We start from the raw sequence: 19,281 nt of genomic DNA on the forward strand, positions 1-19,281 counted from the left end.
GAAAGAGCACAGAGAGAAAGAGCGCAGAGAGAGAAAGAGAAAGAAAGAGCGCAGAGAGAGAGAGAGAGAAAGAGCGCAGAGAGAGAGAGAAAGAGCGCAGAGAGAGAGAAAGAGAAAGAAAGAGCGCAGAGAGAGAGAAAGAGCGCAGAGAGAGAGAAAGAGCGCAGAGAGAGAGAAAGAAAGAGCGCAGAGAGAGAGAGAAAGAAAAAGCGCAGAGAAAGAAAGAGCGCAGAGAGAGGAAGAAAGAGCGCAGAGAGAGAGAGAGAAAGAAAGAGCGCAGAGAGAGAGAAAGAGCGCAGAGAGAGAGAAAGAGAGCGCAGAGAGAGAAAGAAAGAGCGCAGAGAGTGAGAGAGAGCGCAGAGAGAGAGAGAGCGCAGAGAGAGAGAGAGCGCAGAGAGAGAGAGAGCGCAGAGAGAGAGAGCGCAGAGAGAGAGAGAGCGCAGAGAGAGAGAGCGCAGAGAGAGAGAGAGCGCAGAAAGAGAGAGAGCGCAGAGAGTGAGAGAGCGCAGAGAGAGAGATTGCGCAGAGAGAGAGAGAGAGCGCAGAGAGAGAGAAAGAGTGCAGAGAGAGAGAAAGAGTGCAGAGAGAGAGAAAGAGTGCAGAGAGAGAGAAAGAGAGCAGAGAGAAAGAAAGTGCGCAGAGAGAAAGAAAGAGCGCAGAGAGAAAGAAAGAGCGCAGAGAGAGAAAGAGCGCAGAGAGAGAGAGAAAGAGCGCGGAGAGAAAGAAAGAAAGAGCGCAGAGAGAGAGAGAAAGAAAGAGCGCAGAGAGAGAAAGAAAGACCGCAGAGAGAGAGAGAGCGCAGAGAGAGAGGAAGAAAGAGCGCAGAGAGAGAGAGAGAAAGAGCGCAGAGAGAGAGAGAAAGAGCGCAGAGAAAGAGAAAGAGCGCAGAGAGAGAAAGAGAAAGAAAGAGCGCAGAGAGAGAAAGAGCGCAGAAAGAGAAAGAGCGCAGAGAGAAAGAAAGAGCGCAGAGAGAGAGAGAGAAAGAGCACAGAGAGAGAGAAAGAGCGCAGAGAGAGAGAAAGAGCGCAGAGAGAGAGAAAGAGCGCAGAGAGAGAGAAAAAAGAGCGCAGAGAGAGAGAAAGAAAAAGCGCAGAGAGAGAAAGAAAGAGCGCAGAGAGTGAGAGAGAAAGAGCGCAGAGAGAAAGAAAGAGCGCAGAGAGAGAGAGAAAGAAAGAGCGCAGAGAGAGAGAAAGAAAGAGCGCAGAGAGAGAGAGAAAGAAAGAGCGCAGAGAGAGAAAGAAAGAGCGCAGAGAGAGGAAGAAAGAGCGCAGAGAGAGAGAAAGAAAGAGCACAGAGAGAAAGAAAGAGCACATAGAGAGAGAAAGAGCGTAGAGAAAAAAAGAGCGCAGAGAGAGAGAGAGGAAGAAAGAGCGCAGACAGAGAAAGAAAGAGCGCAGAGAGAGAGAGCGCAGAGAGAGAAAGAGCGCAGAGAAAGAAAGAGCACAGAGAGAGAAAGAAAGAGCGCAGAGAGAGAAAGAAAGAGCGCAGAGAAAGAAAGAGCGCAGAGAGAGAGAGAAAGAAAGAGCGCAGAGAGAGAAAGAAAGAGAGCAGAGAGAGAAAGAAAGAGCGCAAAGAGAGAAAGAAAGAGCGCAAAGAGAGAAAAAAAGAGCGCAAAGAGAGATAAAAAGAGCGCAGAGAGAAAGAAAGAAAGAGCGCAGAGAGAAAGAAAGAGCGCAGAGAGAGAGAGCGCAGAGAGAGAAAGAGAAAGAAAGAGCGCAGAGAGAGAAAGAGAGAGAAAGAGCGCAGAGAGAGAGAGAAAGAGCGCAGAGAGAGAGAAAGAGCACAGAGAGAGAGAAAGAAAGAGCGCAGAGAGAGAAAGAGCGCAGAGAGAGAAAGAAAGAGCGCAGAGAGAGAGAAAGAAAGAGCGCAGAGAGAGAGCGCAGAGAGAGAGAGAAAGAGCGCAGAGAGAGAAATAAAGAGCGCAGAGAGAGAAATAAAGAGCGCAGAGAGAGAAATAAAGAGCGCAGAGAGAGAAATAAAGAGCGCAGAGAGAGAAATAAAGAGCGCAGAGAAAGAAAGAGCGCAGAGAGAGAGAAAGAAAGAGCGCAGAGAGAGAAAGAAAGAGCGCAAAGAGAGAAAAAAAGAGCGCAAAGAGAGAAAAAAAGAGTGCAGAGAGAAAGAAAGAAAGAGCGCAGAGAGAAAGAAAGAGCGCAGAGAGAGAAAGAGAAAGAAAGTGCGCAGAGAGAGAGAGAGAAAGAGCGCCGAGAGAGAGAAAGAGCGCAGAGAGAGAAAGAAATAGCGCAGAGAGAGAGAAAGAGCGCAGAGAGAGAGAAAGAGCGCAGAGAGAGAGAAAGAAAGAGCGCAGAGAGAGAGAAAGAAAGAGCGCAGAGAGAAAGAAAGAGCACATAGAGAGAGAAAGAGCGCAGAGAGAGAGAAAAAGCGCAGAGAGAGAAATAAAGAGCGCAGAGAGAGAAAGAAAGAGCGCAGAGAAAGAAAGAGCGCAGAGAGAGAGAGCGCAGAGAGAGAAAGAGAAAGAAAGAGCGCAGAGAGAGAAAGAGAAAGAAAGAGCGCAGAGAGAGAGAGAGAAAGAGCGCAGAGAGAGAGAGAAAGAGCGCAGAGAGAGAGAAAGAGAAAGAAAGAGCGCAGAGAGAGAAAGAAAGAGCGCAGAGAGAGAGAAAGAGCGCAGAGAGAGAGAAAGATCGCAGAGAGAGAGAAAGAGCACAGAGAGAGAGAAAGAGCGCAGAGAGAGAGAAAGAAAGAGCGCAGAGAGAAAGAAAGAGCGCAGAGAGAGAGAAAGAGCGCAGAGAGAGAAAGAAAGAGCGCAGAGAGAAAGAAAGAGCGCAGAGAGAGAGCGCAGAGAGAGAAAGAGCGCAGAGAGAGAGAAAGAGCACAGAGAGAGATAAAGAAAGAGCGCAGAGAGAGAAAGAGCGCAGAGAGAGAAAGAAAGAGCGCAGAGAGAGAGAAAGAAAGAGCGCAGAGAGAGAGCGCAGAGAGAGAGAGAAAGAGCGCAGAGAGAGAAATAAAGAGCGCAGAGAGAGAAATAAAGAGCGCAGAGAGAGAAATAAAGAACGCAGAGAGAGAAATAAAGAGCGCAGAGAGAGAAATAAAGAGCGCAGAGAGAGAAATAAAGAGCGCAGAGAGAGAAATAAAGAGCGCAGAGAAAGAAAGAGCTCAGAGAGAGAGAAAGAAAGAGCGCAGAGAGAGAAAGAAAGAGCGCAAAGAGAGAAAAAAAGAGCGCAAAGAGAGAAAAAAAGAGCGCAGAGAGAAAGAAAGAAAGAGCGCAGAGAGAAAGAAAGAGCGCAGAGAGAGAAAGAGAAAGAAAGTGCGCAGAGAGAGAGAGAGAGAAAGAGCGCCGAGAGAGAGAAAGAGCGCAGAGAGAGAAAGAAATAGCGCAGAGAGAGAGAAAGAGCGCAGAGAGAGAGAAAGAGCGCAGAGAGAAAGAAAGAGCACATAGAGAGAGAAAAAGCGCAGAGAGAGAGAAAAAGTGCAGAGAGAGAAATAAAGAGCGCAGAGAGAGAAAGAAAGAGCGCAGAGAAAGAAAGAGCGCAAAGAGAGAAAGAAAGAGCGCAAAGAGAGAAAAAAAGAGCGCAGAGAGAAAGAAAGAGCGCAGAGAGAAAGAAAGAGCGCAGAGAGAGAGAGCGCAGAGAGAGAAAGAGAAAGAAAGAGCGCAGAAAGAGAAAGAGAAAGAAAGAGCGCAGAGAGAGAGAGAGAAAGAGCGCAGAGAGAGAGAGAAAGAGCGCAGAGAGAGAGAAAGAGAAAGAAAGAGCGCAGAGAGAGAAAGAAAGAGCGCAGAGAGAGAGAAAGAGCGCAGAGAGAGAAAGAGCACAGAGAGAGAGAAAGAGCACAGAGAGAGAGAAAGAGCACAGAGAGAGAGAAAGAGCACACAGAGAGAGAAAGAAAGAGCGCAGAGAGAGAAAGAGCGCAGAGAGAAAGAAAGAGCGCAGAGAGAGAGAAAGAGCGCAGAGAGAGAGAAAAAAAGAGCGCAGAGAAAGAGAAAGAAAAAGCGCAGAGAGAGAAAGAAAGAGCGCAGAGAGAGAAAGAGCGCAGAGAGAGAGAAAGAGCGCAGAGAGAGAGAAAGAGCGCAGAGAGAGAAAGAGCGCAGAGAGAGAGAAAGAGCGCAGAGAGAGAGAAAAAAAGAGCGCAAAGAGAGAGAAAGAAAAAGCGCAGAGAGAGAGAAAGAAAGAGCGCAGAGAGAGAAAGAAAGAGCGCAGAGAGAGAAAGAAAGAGCGCAGAGAGAGAAAGAAAGAGCGCAGAGAGAGAAAGAAAGAGCGCAGAGAGTGAGAGAGAAAGAGCGCAGAGAGAAAGAAAGAGCGCAGAGAGAGAGAGAAAGAAAGAGCGCAGAGAGAGAGAGAAAGAAAGAGCGCAGAGAGAGAGAGAAAGAAAGAGCGCAGAGAGAGAGAGAAAGAAAGAGCGCAGAGAGAGAAAGAAATAGCGCAGAGAGAGAGAAAGAGCGCAGAGAGAGAGAAAGAGCGCAGAGAGAGAGAGGAAGAAAGAGCGCAGAGAGAGAGAAAGAAAGAGCGCAGAGAGAAAGAAAGAGAAAGAAAGAGCACAGAGAGAAAGAAAGAGCACAGAGAGAAAGAAAGAGCGCAGAGAGAGAGAGCGCAGAGAGAGAAAGAGAAAGAAAGAGCGCAGAGAGAGAAAGAGAAAGAAAGAGCGCAGAGAGAGAGAGAAAGAGTGCAGAGAGAGAGAGAAAGAGCGCAGAGAGAGAGAAAGAGAAAGAAAGAGCGCAGAGAGAGAAAGAAAGAGCGCAGAGAGAGAGAAAGAGCGCAGAGAGAGAGAAAGATCGCAGAGAGAGAGAAAGAGCACAGAGAGAGAGAAAGAGCGCAGAGAGAGAGAAAGAAAGAGCGCAGAGAGAAAGAAAGAGCGCAGAGAGAGAGAAAGAGCGCAGAGAGAGAAAGAAAGAGCGCAGAGAGAAAGAAAGAGCGCAGAGAGAGAGCGCAGAGAGAGAAAGAGCGCAGAGAGAGAGAAAGAGCACAGAGAGAGATAAAGAAAGAGCGCAGAGAGAGAAAGAGCGCAGAGAGAGAAAGAAAGAGCGCAGAGAGAGAGAAAGAAAGAGCGCAGAGAGAGAGCGCAGAGAGAGAGAGAAAGAGCGCAGAGAGAGAAATAAAGAGCGCAGAGAGAGAAATAAAGAGCGCAGAGAGAGAAATAAAGAGCGCAGAGAGAGAAATAAAGAGCGCAGAGAGAGAAATAAAGAGCGCAGAGAGAGAAATAAAGAGCGCAGAGAGAGAAATAAAGAGCGCAGAGAAAGAAAGAGCTCAGAGAGAGAGAAAGAAAGAGCGCAGAGAGAGAAAGAAAGAGCGCAAAGAGAGAAAAAAAGAGCGCAAAGAGAGAAAAAAAGAGCGCAGAGAGAAAGAAAGAAAGAGCGCAGAGAGAAAGAAAGAGCGCAGAGAGAGAAAGAGAAAGAAAGTGCGCAGAGAGAGAGAGAGAGAAAGAGCGCCGAGAGAGAGAAAGAGCGCAGAGAGAGAAAGAAATAGCGCAGAGAGAGAGAAAGAGCGCAGAGAGAGAGAAAGAGCGCAGAGAGAAAGAAAGAGCACATAGAGAGAGAAAAAGCGCAGAGAGAGAGAAAAAGTGCAGAGAGAGAAATAAAGAGCGCAGAGAGAGAAAGAGCGCAGAGAGAGAGAAAGAGCACAGAGAGAGATAAAGAAAGAGCGCAGAGAGAGAAAGAGCGCAGAGAGAGAAAGAAAGAGCGCAGAGAGAGAGAAAGAAAGAGCGCAGAGAGAGAGCGCAGAGAGAGAGAGAAAGAGCGCAGAGAGAGAAATAAAGAGCGCAGAGAGAGAAATAAAGAGCGCAGAGAGAGAAATAAAGAGCGCAGAGAGAGAAATAAAGAGCGCAGAGAGAGAAATAAAGAGCGCAGAGAGAGAAATAAAGAGCGCAGAGAGAGAAATAAAGAGCGCAGAGAAAGAAAGAGCTCAGAGAGAGAGAAAGAAAGAGCGCAGAGAGAGAAAGAAAGAGCGCAAAGAGAGAAAAAAAGAGCGCAAAGAGAGAAAAAAAGAGCGCAGAGAGAAAGAAAGAAAGAGCGCAGAGAGAAAGAAAGAGCGCAGAGAGAGAAAGAGAAAGAAAGTGCGCAGAGAGAGAGAGAGAGAAAGAGCGCCGAGAGAGAGAAAGAGCACAGAGAGAGAAAAAAAGAGCGCAGAGAGAAAGAAAGAGCGCAGAGAGAAAGAAAGAGCGCAGAGAGAGAGAGCGCAGAGAGAGAAAGAGAAAGAAAGAGCGCAGAAAGAGAAAGAGAAAGAAAGAGCGCAGAGAGAGAGAGAGAAAGAGCGCAGAGAGAGAGAGAAAGAGCGCAGAGAGAGAGAGAAAGAGCGCAGAGAGAGAGAAAGAGCGCAGAGAGAGAAAGAAAGAGCGCAGAGAGAGAAAGAAAGAGCGCAGAGAGAGAGAAAGAGCGCAGAGAGAGAAAGAGCACAGAGAGAGAGAAAGAGCACAGAGAGAGAGAAAGAGCACACAGAGAGAGAAAGAAAGAGCGCAGAGAGAGAAAGAGCGCAGAGAGAAAGAAAGAGCGCAGAGAGAGAGAAAGAGCGCAGAGAGAGAGAAAAAAAGAGCGCAGAGAAAGAGAAAGAAAAAGCGCAGAGAGAGAAAGAAAGAGCGCAGAGAGAGAAAGAGCGCAGAGAGAGAGAAAGAGCGCAGAGAGAGAGAAAGAGCGCAGAGAGAGAAAGAGCGCAGAGAGAGAGAAAGAGCGCAGAGAGAGAGAAAAAAAGAGCGCAAAGAGAGAGAAAGAAAAAGCGCAGAGAGAGAGAAAGAAAGAGCACAGAGAGAGAAAGAAAGAGCGCAGAGAGAGAAAGAAAGAGCGCATAGAGAGAAAGAAAGAGCGCAGAGAGAGAAAGAAAGAGCGCAGAGAGTGAGAGAGAAAGAGCGCAGAGAGAAAGAAAGAGCGCAGAGAGAGAGAGAAAGAAAGAGCGCAGAGAGAGAGAGAAAGAAAGAGCGCAGAGAGAGAGAGAAAGAAAGAGCGCAGAGAGAGAAAGAAATAGCGCAGAGAGAGAGAAAGAGCGCAGAGAGAGAGAAAGAGCGCAGAGAGAGAGAGGAAGAAAGAGCGCAGAGAGAGAGAAAGAAAGAGCGCAGAGAGAAAGAAAGAGAAAGAAAGAGCACAGAGAGAGAGAAAGAAAGAGCGCAGAGAGAGAGAAAAAGCGCAGAGAGAGAAATAAAGAGCGCAGAGAGAGAAAGAAAGAGAGCAGAGAGAGAAAGAAAGAGCGCAAAGAGAGAAAAAAAGAGCGCAAAGAGAGAAAAAAAGAGCGCAGAAAGAAAGAAAGAAAGAGCGCAGAGAGAAAGAAAGAGCGCAGAGAGAGAGAGCGCAGAGAGAGAAAGAGAAAGAAAGAGCGCAGAGAGAGAGAGAAAGAGCGCAGAGAGAGAGAAAGAGAATGAAAGAGCACAGAGAGAGAGAGCGCAGAGAGAGAAAGAGAAAGAAAGAGCGCAGAGAGAGAGAGAAAGAGCGCAGAGAGAGAGAAAGAGAAAGAAAGAGCACAGAGAGAGAAAGAAAGAGCTCAGAGAGAGAAAGAAAGAGCGCAGAGAGAGAGAAAGAGCGCAGAGAGAGAGAAAGAGCGCAGAGAGAGAGAAAGAGCACAGAGAGAGAGAAAGAGCACAGAGCGAGAGAAAGAAAGAGCACAGAGAGAGAAAGAGCGCAGAGAGTGAAAGAAAGAGCGCAGAGAGAGAGAAAGAAAGAGCGCAGAGAGAGAGCGCAGAGAGAGAGAGAAAGAGCGCAGAGAGAGAAATAGAGCGCAGAGAGAGAAATAAAGAGCGCAGAGAGAGAAATAAAGAGCGCAGAGAGAGAGCGCAGAGAGAGAAAGAGAAAGAAAGAGCGCAGAGAGAGAGAGAGAGAAAGAGCGCCGAGAGAGAGAAAGAGAAAGAGCGCCGAGAGAGAGAAAGAGCGCAGAGAGAGAGAAAGAGAAAGAAAGAGCGCAGAGAGAGAGAGAGAAAGAGCGCAGAGAGAGAAAGAAAGAGCGCAGAGAAAGAAAGAGCGCAGAGAAAGAAAGAGCGCAGAGAGAGAGAAAGAAAGAGAGCAGAGAGAGAAAGAAAGAGAGCAGAGAGAGAAAGAAAGAGCGCAAAGAGAGAAAAAAAGAGCGCAAAGAGAGAAAAAAAGAGCGCAGAGAGAAAGAAAGAAAGAGCGCAGAGAGAAAGAAAGAGCGCAGGCAGAGAGAGCGCAGAGAGAGAAAGAGAAAGAAAGAGCGCAGAGAGAGAGAGAAAGAGCGCAGAGAGAGAGAAAGAGAAAGAAAGAGCACAGAGAGAGAAAGAAAGAGCGCAGAGAGAGAAAGAAAGAGCGCAGAGAGAGAGAAAGAGGGCAGAGAGAGAGAAAGAGCGCAGAGAGAGAGAAAGAGCACAGAGAGAGAGAAAGAGCACAGAGAGAGAGAAAGAAAGAGCGCAGAGAGAGAAAGAGCGCAGAGAGAGAAAGAAAGAGCGCAGAGAGAGAGAAAGAAAGAGCGCAGAGAGAGAGCGCAGAGAGAGAGAGAAAGAGCGCAGAGAGAGAAATAAAGAGCGCAGAGAGAGAAATAAAGAGCGCAGAGAGAGAGCGCAGAGAAAGAAAGAGAAAGAAAGAGCGCAGAGAGAGAGAGAGAGAGAAAGAGCGCCAAGAGAGAGAAAGAGCGCAGAGAGAGAGAAAGAGAAAGAAAGAGCGCAGAGAGAGAGAGAGAGAAAGAGCGCAGAGAGAGAGAAAGAGCGCAGAGAAAGAAAGAGAAAGAAAGAGCGCAGAGAGAGAAAGAGCGCAGAGAGAGAAAGAGCGCAGAGAGAGAAATAAAGAGCGCAGAGAGAGAAATAAAGAGCGCAGAGAGAGAAATAAAGAGCGCAGAGAGAGAAATAAAGAGCGCAGAGAGAGAAATAAAGAGCGCAGAGAGAGAAATAAAGAGCGCAGAGAGAGAAATAAAGAGCGCATAGAGAGAAATAAAGAGCGCAGAGAAAGAAATAAAGAGCGCAGAGAAAGAAATAAAGAGCGCAGAGAAAGAAATAAAGAGCGCAGAGAGAGAGAAAGAAAGAGCGCAGAGAGAGAGAGAAAGAAAGAGCGCAGAGAGAGAGAGAAAGAAAGAGCGCAGAGAGAGAAAGAAATAGCGCAGAGAGAGAGAAAGAGCGCAGAGAGAGAGAAAGAGCGCAGAGAGAGGAAGAAAGAGCGCAGAGAGAGAGAAAGAAAGAGCACAGAGAGAAAGAAAGAGCACATAGAGAGAGAAAGAGCGTAGAGAAAAAAAGAGCGCAGAGAGAGAGAGAGGAAGAAAGAGCGCAGACAGAGAAAGAAAGAGAAACAAAGAGCACAGAGAGAGAGAAAGAAAGAGCGCAGAGAGAGAGAAAAAGCGCAGAGAGAGAAATAAAGAGCGCAGAGAAAGAAAGAGCGCAGAGAAAGAAAGAGCGCAGAGAGAGAGAGGAAGAAAGAGCGCAGAGAGAGAGAAAGAAAGAGCGCAGAGAGAAAGAAAGAGAAACAAAGAGCACAGAGAGAGAGAAAGAAAGAGCGCAGAGAGAGAGAAAAAGCGCAGAGAGAGAAATAAAGAGCGCAGAGAAAGAAAGAGCGCAGAGAAAGAAAGAGCGCAGAGAGAGAGAGAAAGAAAGAGCGCAGAGAGAGAGAAAGAAAGAGCGCAGAGAGAGAAAGAAAGAGAGCAGAGAGAGAAAGAAAGAGCGCAAAGAGAGAAAAAAAGAGCGCAGAGAGAGAAATAAAGAGCGCAGAGAGAGAAATAAAGAGCGCAGAGAGAGAAATAAAGAGCGCAGAGAGAGAAATAAAGAGCGCAGAGAAAGAAATAAAGAGCGCAGAGAAAGAAATAAAGAGCGCAGAGAAAGAAATAAAGAGCGCAGAGAAAGAAATAAAGAGCGCAGAGAAAGAAATAAAGAGCTCAGAGAGAGAGAAAGAAAGAGCGCAGAGAGAGAGAGAAAGAAAGAGCGCAGAGAGAGAAAGAAATAGCGCAGAGAGAGAGAAAGAGCGCAGAGAGAGAGAAAGAGCGCAGAGAGAGAGAGGAAGAAAGAGCGCAGAGAGAGAGAAAGAAAGAGCGCAGAGAGAAAGAAAGAGAAACAAAGAGCACAGAGAGAGAGAAAGAAAGAGCGCAGAGAGAGAGAAAAAGCGCAGAGAGAGAAATAAAGAGCGCAGAGAAAGAAAGAGCGCAGAGAAAGAAAGAGCGCAGAGAGAGAGAAAGAAAGAGCGCAGAGAGAGAAAGAAAGAGAGCAGAGAGAGAAAGAAAGAGCGCAAAGAGAGAAAAAAAGAGCGCAGAGAGAGAAATAAAGAGCGCAGAGAGAGAAATAAAGAGCGCAGAGAGAGAAATAAAGAGCGCAGAGAGAGAAATAAAGAGCGCAGAGAGAGAAATAAAGAGCGCAGAGAAAGAAATAAAGAGCGCAGAGAAAGAAATAAAGAGCGCAAAGAAAGAAATAAAGAGCGCAGAGAAAGAAATAAAGAGCGCAGAGAAAGAAATAAAGAGCGCAGAGAGAGAGAAAGAAAGAGCGCAGAAAGAGAGAGAAAGAAAGAGCGCAGAGAGAGAAAGAAATAGCGCAGAGAGAGAGAAAGAGCGCAGAGAGAGAGAAAGAGCGCAGAGAGAGAGAGGAAGAAAGAGCGCAGAGAGAGAGAAAGAAAGAGCGCAGAGAGAAAGAAAGAGAAAGAAAGAGCACAGAGAGAGAGAAAGAAAGAGCGCAGAGAGAGAGAAAAAGCGCAGAGAGAGAAATAAAGAGCGCAGAGAAAGAAAGAGTGCAGAGAAAGAAAGAGCGCAGAGAGAGAGAAAGAAAGAGCGCAGAGAGAGAGAAAGAAAGAGCGCAAAGAGAGAAAGAAAGAGAGCAGAGAGAGAAAGAAAGAGCGCAAAGAGAGAAAAAAAGAGCGCAAAGAGAGAAAAAAAGAGCGCAGAGAGAAAGAAAGAAAGAGCGCAGAGAGAAAGAAAGAGCGCAGAGAGAGAGAGCGCAGAGAGAGAAAGAGAAAGAAAGAGCGCAGAGAGAGAGAGAAAGAGCGCAGAGAGAGAGAAAGAGAAAGAAAGAGCGCAGAGAGAGAAAGAAAGAGCGCAGAGAGAGAAAGAAAGAGCGCAGAGAGAGAGAAAGAGCGCAGAGAGAGAGAAAGAGCGCAGAGAGAGAGAAAGAGCACAGAGAGAGAGAAAGAGCACAGAGAGAGAGAAAGAAAGAGCGCAGAGAGTGAAAGAAAGAGCGCAGAGAGAGAGAAAGAAAGAGCGCAGAGAGAGAAATAGAGCGCAGAGAGAGAAATAAAGAGCGCAGAGAGAGAAATAAAGAGCGCAGAGAGAGAGCGCAGAGAGAGAAAGAGAAAGAAAGAGCGCAGAGAGAGAGAGAGAAAGAGCGCCGAGAGAGAGAGAGAGAAAGAGCACCGAGAGAGAGAAAGAGCGCAGAGAGAGAGAAAGAGAAAGAAAGAGCGCAGAGAGAGAGAGAAAGAGCGCAGAGAGAGAGAAAGAGCGCAGAGAGAGAAAGAAAGAGCGCAGAGAAAGAAAGAGCGCAGAGAAAGAAAGAGCGCAGAGAGAGAGAAAGAAAGAGTGCAGAGAGAGAAAGAAAGAGAGCAGAGAGAGAAAGAAAGAGCGCAAAGAGAGAAAAAAAGAGCGCAAAGAGTGAAAAAAAGAGCGCAGAGAGAAAGAAAGAAAGAGCGCAGAGAGAAAGAAAGAGCGCAGAGAGAGAGAGCGCAGAGAGAGAAAGAGAAAGAAAGAGCGCAGAGAGAGAATGAGCGCAGAGAGAGAGAAAGAGAAAGAAAGAGCGCAGAGAGAGAAAGAACGAGCGCAGAGAGAGAGAAAGAGCGCAGAGAGAGAGAAAGAGCACAGAGAGAGAGAAAGAGCACAGAGAGAGAGAAAGAAAGAGCGCAGAGAGAGAAAGAGCGCAGAGAGAGAAAGAAAGAGCGCAGAGAGAGAGAAAGAAAGAGCGCAGAGAGAGAGAAAGAAAGAGCGCAGAGAGAGAGCGCAGAGAGAGAGAGAAAGAGCGCAGAGAGAGAAATAAAGAGCGCAGAGAGAGAAATAAAGAGCGCAGAGAGAGCGCAGAGAGAGAAAGAGAAAGAAAGAGCGCAGAGAGAGAGAGAGAGAAAGAGCGCCAAGAGAGAGAAAGAGCGCAGTGAGAGAGAAAGAGAAAGAAAGAGCGCAGAGAGAGAGAGAGAAAGAGCGCAGAGAGAGAGAAAGAGCGCAGAGAAAGAAAGAGAAAGAAAGAGCGCAGAGAGAGAAAGAGCGCAGAGAGAGAAAGAGCGCAGAGAGAGAAATAAAGAGCGCAGAGAGAGAAATAAAGAGCGCAGAGAGAGAAATAAAGAGCGCAGAGAGAGAAATAAAGAGCGCAGAGAGAGAAATAAAGAGCGCAGAGAGAGAAATAAAGAGCGCAGAGAAAGAAATAAAGAGCGCAGAGAAAGAAAGAGCGCAGAGAGAGAGAAAGAAAGAGCGCAGAGAGAGAAAGAAAGAGCGCAAAGAGAGAAAAAAAGAGCGCAAAGAGAGAAAAAAAGAGCGCAGAGAGAAAGAAAGAAAGAGCGCAGAGAGAAAGAAAAAGCGCAGAGAGAGAGCGCAGAGAGAGAAAGAGAAAGAAAGAGCGCAGAGAGAGAGAGAAAGAGCGCCGAGAGAGAGAAAGAGCGCAGAGAGAGAGAAAGAGAAAGAAAGAGCGCAGAGAGAGAGAAAGAGCGCAGAGAGAGAGAGAGCGCAGAGAAAGAAAGAGAAAGAAAGAGCGCAGAGAGAGAAAGAGCGCAGAAAGAGAAAGAGCGCAGAGAGAGAGAGAGAGCGCAGAGAGAGAAAGAGCGCAGAGAAAGAAAGAGAAAGAAAGAGCGCAGAGAGAGAAAGAGAGAGAAAGAAAGAGCGCAAAGAGAGAAAAAAGAGCGCAGAAAGAAAGAAAGAGCGCAGAGAGAAAGAAAGAAAGAGCGCAGAGAGAGAGAAAGAGCGCAGAGAGAGAAAGAGAAAGAAAGAGCGCAGAGAGAGAGAGAGAAAGAGCGCAGAGAGAGAGAGAAAGAGCGCAGAGAGAAAGAGCGCAGAGAAAGAAAGAGAAAGAAAGAGCGCAGAGAGAGAAAGAGCGCAGAGAGAGAAAGAGCGCAGAGAGAGAAAGAGCGCAGAGAGAGAAAGAGCGCAGAGAGAGAGCGCAGAGAGAGAAAGAGCGCAGAGAGAAAGAAAGAGCGCAGAGAGAGAGAGAAAGAGCGCAGAGAGAGAGAAAGAGCGCAGAGAGAGAGAAAGAGCGCAGAGAGAGAGAAAGAGCGCAGAGAGAGAGAAAGAAAGAGCGCAGAGAGAGAAAGAAAGAGCGCAGAGAGAGAAAGAAAGAGCGCAGAGAGAGAAAGAAAGAGCGCAGAGAGTGAGAGAGAAAGAGCACAGAGAGAAAGAAAGAGCGCAGAGAGAGAGAGAAAGAAAGAGCGCAGAGAGAGAGAGAAAGAAAGAGCGCAGAGAGAGAAAGAAATAGCGCAGAGAGAGAGAAAGAGCGCAGAGAGAGAGAGAGGAAGAAAGAGCGCAGAGAGAGAGAAAGAAAGAGCGCAGAGAGAAAGAAAGAGCACATAGAGAGAGAAAGAGCGCAGAGAGAGAGAAAGAAAGAGCGCAGAGAGAGAAAGAAAGAGCGCAGAGAAAGAAAGAGCGCAGAGAGAGAAAGAAAGAGAGCAGAGAGAGAAAGAAAGAGCGCAAAGAGAGAAAAAAGGAGCGCAGAGAGAAAGAAAGAAAGAGCGCAGAGAGAAAGAAAGAGCGCAGAGAGAGAGAGAGAGCGCAGAGAGAGAAAGAGAAAGAAAGAGCGCAGAGAGAGAGAGAGAAAGAGCGCAGAGAGAGAGAGAAAGAGCGCAGAGAGAGAGAAAGAGAAAGAAAGAGCGCAGAGAGAGAGAAAGAGCACAGAGAGAGAGAAAGAGCACAGAGAGAGAGAAAGAAAGAGCGCAGAGAGAGAAAGAGCGCAGAGAGAGAAAGAAAGAGCGCAGAGAGAGAGAGAAAGAAAGAGCGCAGAGAGAGAGCGCAGAGAGAGAAATAAAGAGCGCAGAGAGAGAAATAAAGAGCGCAGAGAGAGAAATAAAGAGCGCAGAGAGAGAAATAAAGAGCGCAGAGAGAGAAATAAAGAGTGCAGAGAAAGAAAGAGCGCAGAGAGAGAGAAAGAAAGAGCGCAGAGAGAGAAAGAAAGAGCGCAAAGAGAGAAAAAAAGAGCGCAAAGAGAGAAAAAAAGAGCGCAGAGAGAAAGAAAGAAAGAGCGCAGAGAGAAAGAAAGAGCGCAGAGAGAGAGAGCACAGAGAGAGAAAGAGAAAGAAAGAGCGCAGAGAGAGAGAGAGAGAAAGAGCGCCGAGAGAGAGAAAGAGCGCAGAGAGAGAGAAAGAGAAAGAAAGAGCGCAGAGAGAGAGAGAGAAAGAGCGCAGAGAGAGAGAAAGAGCGCAGAGAAAGAAAGAGAAAGAAAGAGCGCAGAGAGAGAAAGAGCGCAGAGAGAGAAAGAGCGCAGGGAGAGAGAGAGCGCAGAGAGAGAAAGAGCGCAGAGAAAGAAAGAGAAAGAAAGAGCGCAGAGAGAGAAAGAGAGAGCGCAGAGAGAGAAAGAAAGAGCGCAAAGAGAGAAAAAAAGAGCGCAGAAAGAAAAAAAGAGCGCAGAGAGAAAGAAAGAAAGAGCGCAGAGAGAAAGAAAGAGCGCAGAGAGAGAGAGCGCAGAGAGAGAAAGAGAAAGAAAGAGCGCAGAGAGAGAGAGAAAGAGCGCAGAGAGAGAGAAAGAGAAAGAAAGAGCACAGAGAGAGAAAGAAAGAGCGCAGAGAGAGAGAAAGAGGGCAGAGAGAGTGAAAGAGCGCAGAGAGAGAGAAAGAGCACAGAGAGAGAGAAAGAGCACAGAGAGAGAGAAAGAAAGAGCGCAGAGAGAGAAAGAGCGCAGAGAGAGAAAGAAAGAGCGCAGAGAGAGAGAAAGAAAGAGCGCAGAGAGAGAGCGCAGAGAGAGAGAGAAAGAGCGCAGAGAGAGAAATAAAGAGCGCAGAGAGAGAAATAAAGAGCGCAGAGAGAGAGAGCGCAGAGAGAGAAAGAGAAAGAAAGAGCGCAGAGAGAGAGAGAGAGAAAGAGCGCCAAGAGAGAGAAAGAGCGCAGAGAGAGAGAAAGAGAAAGAAAGAGCGCAGAGAGAGAGAGAGAGAAAGAGCGCAGAGAGAGAGAAAGAGCGCAGAGAAAGAAAGAGAAAGAAAGAGCGCAGAGAGAGAAAGAGCGCAGAGAGAGAAAGAGCGCAGAGAGAGAAATAAAGAGCGCAGAGAGAGAAATAAAGAGCGCAGAGAGAGAAATAAAGAGCGCAGAGAGAGAAATAAAGAGAGCAGAGAGAGAAATAAAGAGCGCAGAGAGAGAAATAAAGAGCGCAGAGAGAGAAATAAAGAGCGCAGAGAGAGAAATAAAGAGCGCAGAGAGAGAAATAAAGAGCGCAGAGAAAGAAATAAAGAGCGCAGAGAAAGAAATAAAGAGCGCAGAGAAAGAAAGAGCGCAGAGAGAGAGAAAGAAAGAGCGCAGAGAGAGAGAGAAAGAAAGAGCGCAGAGAGAGAGAGAAAGAAAGAGCGCAGAGAGAGAAAGAAATAGCGCAGAGAGAGAGAAAGAGCGCAGAGAGAGAGAAAGAGCGCAGAGAGAGAGAGGAAGAAAGAGCGCAGAGAGAGAGAAAGAAAGAGCGCAGAGAGAAAGAAAGAGAAAGAAAGAGCACAGAGAGAGAGAAAGAAAGAGCGCAGAGAGAGAGAAAAAGCGCAGAGAGAGAAATAAAGAGCGCAGAGAAAGAAAGAGCGCAGAGAGAGAGAAAGAAAGAGCGCAGAGAGAGAGAAAGAAAGAGCGCAGAGAGAGAAAGAAAGAGAGCAGAGAGAGAAAGAAAGAGCGCAAAGAGAGAAAAAAAGAGCGCAAAGAGAGAAAAAAAGAGCGCAGAGAGAAAGAAAGAAAGAGCGCAGAGAGAAAGAAAGAGCGCAGAGAGAGAGAGCGCAGAGAGAGAAAGAGAAAGAAAGAGCGCAGAGAGAGAGAGAAAGAGCGCAGAGAGAGAGAAAGAGAAAGAAAGAGCGCAGAGAGAGAAAGAAAGAGCGCAGAGAGAGAAAGAAAGAGCGCAGAGAGAGAGAAAGAGCGCAGAGAGAGAGAAAGAGCGCAGAGAGAGAGAAAGAGCACAGAGAGAGAGAAAGAGCACAGAGAGAGAGAAAGAAAGAGCGCAGAGAGTGAAAGAAAGAGCGCAGAGAGAGAGAGAAAGAGCGCAGAGAGAGAGAAAGAGCACAGAGAGAGAGAAAGAGCACAGAGAGAGAGAAAGAAAGAGCGCAGAGAGTGAAAGAAAGAGCGCAGAGAGAGAGAAAGAAAGAGCGCAGAGAGAGAAATAGAGCGCAGAGAGAGAAATAAAGAGTGCAGAGAGAGAAATAAAGAGCGCAGAGAGAGAGCGCAGAGAGAGAAAGAGAGAGAAAGAGCGCCGAGAGAGAGAAAGAGAAAGAGCGCCGAGAGAGAGAAAGAGCGCAGAGAGAGAGAAAGAGAAAGAAAGAGCGCAGAGAGAGAGAGAAAGAGCGCAGAGAGAGAGAAAGAGCGCAGAGAGAGAAAGAAAGAGCGCAGAGAAAGAAAGAGCGCAGAGAAAGAAAGAGCGCAGAGAGAGAGAAAGAAAGAGCGCAGAGAGAGAAAGAAAGAGAGCAGAGAGAGAAAGAAAGAGCGCAAAGAGAGAAAAAAAGAGCGCAAAGAGTGAAAAAAAGAGCGCAGAGAGAAAGAAAGAAAGAGCGCAGAGAGAAAGAAAGAGCGCAGAGAGAGAGAGCGCAGAGAGAGAAAGAGAAAGAAAGAGCGCAGAGAGAGAGAGAAAGAGCGCAGAGAGAGAGAAAGAGAAAGAAAGAGCACAGAGAGAGAAAGAAAGAGCGCAGAGAGAGAAAGAACGAGCGCAGAGAGAGAGAAAGAGCGCAGAGAGAGAGAAAGAGCACAGAGAGAGAGAAAGAGCACAGAGAGAGAGAAAGAAAGAGCGCAGAGAGAGAAAGAGCGCAGAGAGAGAAAGAAAGAGCGCAGAGAGAGAGAAAGAAAGAGCGCAGAGAGAGAGAAAGAGGGCAGAGAGAGAGAAAGAGCGCAGAGAGAGAGAAAGAGCACAGAGAGAGAGAAAGAGCACAGAGAGAGAGAAAGAAAGAGCGCAGAGAGAGAAAGAGCGCAGAGAGAGAAAGAAAGAGCGCAGAGAGAGAGAAAGAAAGAGCGCAGAGAGAGCGCAGAGAGAGAGAGAAAGAGCGCAGAGAGAGAAATAAAGAGCGCCGAGAGAGAAATAAAGAGCGCAGAGAGAGAGAGCGCAGAGAGAGAAAGAGAAAGAAAGAGCGCAGAGAGAGAGAGAGAGAAAGAGCGCCAAGAGAGAGAAAGAGCGCAGAGAGAGAGAAAGAGAAAGAAAGAGCGCAGAGAGAGAGAGAGAGAGAAAGAGCGCAGAGAGAGAGAAAGAGCGCAGAGAAAGAAAGAGAAAGCAAGAGCGCAGAGAGAGAAAGAGCGCAGAGAGAGAAAGAGCGCAGAGAGAGAAATAAAGAGCGCAGAGAGAGAAATAAAGAGCGCAGAGAGAGAAATAAAGAGCGCAGAGAGAGAAATAAAGAGCGCAGAGAGAGAAATAAAGAGCGCAGAGAGAGAAATAAAGAGCGCAGAGAGAGAAATAAAGAGCGCAGAGAGAGAAATAAAGAGCGCAGAGAGAGAAATAAAGAGCGCAGAGAAAGAAATAAAGAGCGCAGAGAAAGAAATAAAGAGCGCAGAGAAAGAAAGAGCGCAGAGAGAGAGAAAGAAAGAGCGCAGAGAGAGAGAGAAAGAAAGAGCGCAGAGAGAGAGAGAAAGAAAGAGCGCAGAGAGAGAAAGAAATAGCGCAGAGAGAGAGAAAGAGCGCAGAGAGAGAGAAAGAGCGCAGAGAGAGAGAGGAAGAAAGAGCGCAGAGAGAGAGAAAGAAAGAGCGCAGAGAGAAAGAAAGAGAAAGAAAGAGCACAGAGAGAGAGAAAGAAAGAGCGCAGAGAGAGAGAAAAAGCGCAGAGAGAGAAATAAAGAGCGCAGAGAGAGAGAAAGAAAGAGCGCAGAGAGAGAAAGAAAGAGAGCAGAGAGAGAAAGAAAGAGCGCAAAGAGAGAAAAAAAGAGCGCAAAGAGAGAAAAAAAGAGCGCAGAGAGAAAGAAAGAAAGAGCGCAGAGAGAAAGAAAGAGCGCAGAGAGAGAGAGCGCAGAGAGAGAAAGAGAAAGAAAGAGCGCAGAGAGAGAGAGAAAGAGCGCAGAGAGAGAGAAAGAGAAAGAAAGAGCGCAGAGAGAGAAAGAAAGAGCGCAGAGAGAGAAAGAAAGAGCGCAGAGAGAGAGAAAGAGCGCAGAGAGAGAGAAAGAGCACAGAGAGAGAGAAAGAGCACAGAGAGAGAGAAAGAAAGAGCGCAGAGAGTGAAAGAAAGAGCGCAGAGAGAGAGAAAGAAAGAGCGCAGAGAGAGAAATAGAGCGCAGAGAGAGAAATAAAGAGTGCAGAGAGAGAAATAAAGAGCGCAGAGAGAGAGCGCAGAGAGAGAAAGAGAAAGAAAGAGCGCAGAGAGAGAGAGAGAAAGAGCGCCGAGAGAGAGAAAGAGAAAGAGCGCCGAGAGAGAGAAAGAGCGCAGAGAGAGAGAAAGAGAAAGAAAGAGCGCAGAGAGAGAGAGAAAGAGCGCAGAGAGAGAGAAAGAGCGCAGAGAGAGAAAGAAAGAGCGCAGAGAAAGAAAGAGCGCAGAGAAAGAAAGAGCGCAGAGAGAGAGAAAGAAAGAGCGCAGAGAGAGAAAGAAAGAGAGCAGAGAGAGAAAGAAAGAGCGCAAAGAGAGAAAAAAAGAGCGCAAAGAGTGAAAAAAAGAGCGCAGAGAGAAAGAAAGAAAGAGCGCAGAGAGAAAGAAAGAGCGCAGAGAGAGAGAAAGAGCACAGAGAGAGAGAAAGAGCGCAGAGAGAGAGAAAGAAAGAGCGCAGAGAGAGAAAGAGCGCAGAGAGAGAAAGAAAGAGCGCAGAGAGAGAGAGAAAGAAAGAGCGCAGAGAGAGAGCGCATAGAGAGAGAGAAAGAGCGCAGAGAGAGAAATAAAGAGCGCAGAGAGAGAAATAAAGAGCGCAGAGAGAGAAATAAAGAGCGCAGAGAGAGAAATAAAGAGTGCAGAGAAAGAAAGAGCGCAGAGAGAGAGAAAGAAAGAGCGCAGAGAGAGAAAGAAAGAGCGCAAAGAGAGAAAAAAAGAGCGCAAAGAGAGAAAAAAAGAGCGCAGAGAGAAAGAAAGAAAGAGCGCAGAGAGAAAGAAAGAGCGCAGAGAGAGAGAGCACAGAGAGAGAAAGAGAAAGAAAGAGCACAGAGAGAGAGAGAGAAAGAGCGCCGAGAGAGAGAAAGAGCGCAGAGAGAGAGAAAGAGAAAGAAAGAGCGCAGAGAGAGAGAGAGAAAGAGCGCAGAGAGAGAGAAAGAGCGCAGAGAAAGAAAGAGAAAGAAAGAGCGCAGAGAGAGAAAGAGCGCAGAGAGAGAAAGAGCGCAGGGAGAGAGAGAGCGCAGAGAGAGAAAGAGCGCAGAGAAAGAAAGAGAAAGAAAGAGCGCAGAGAGAGAAAGAGAGAGCGCAGAGAGAGAAAG

This window comes from Ascaphus truei, unplaced genomic scaffold (genome assembly GCF_040206685.1).
Source record: "Ascaphus truei isolate aAscTru1 unplaced genomic scaffold, aAscTru1.hap1 HAP1_SCAFFOLD_112, whole genome shotgun sequence".
Classification (NCBI taxonomy): domain Eukaryota; kingdom Metazoa; phylum Chordata; class Amphibia; order Anura; family Ascaphidae; genus Ascaphus; species Ascaphus truei.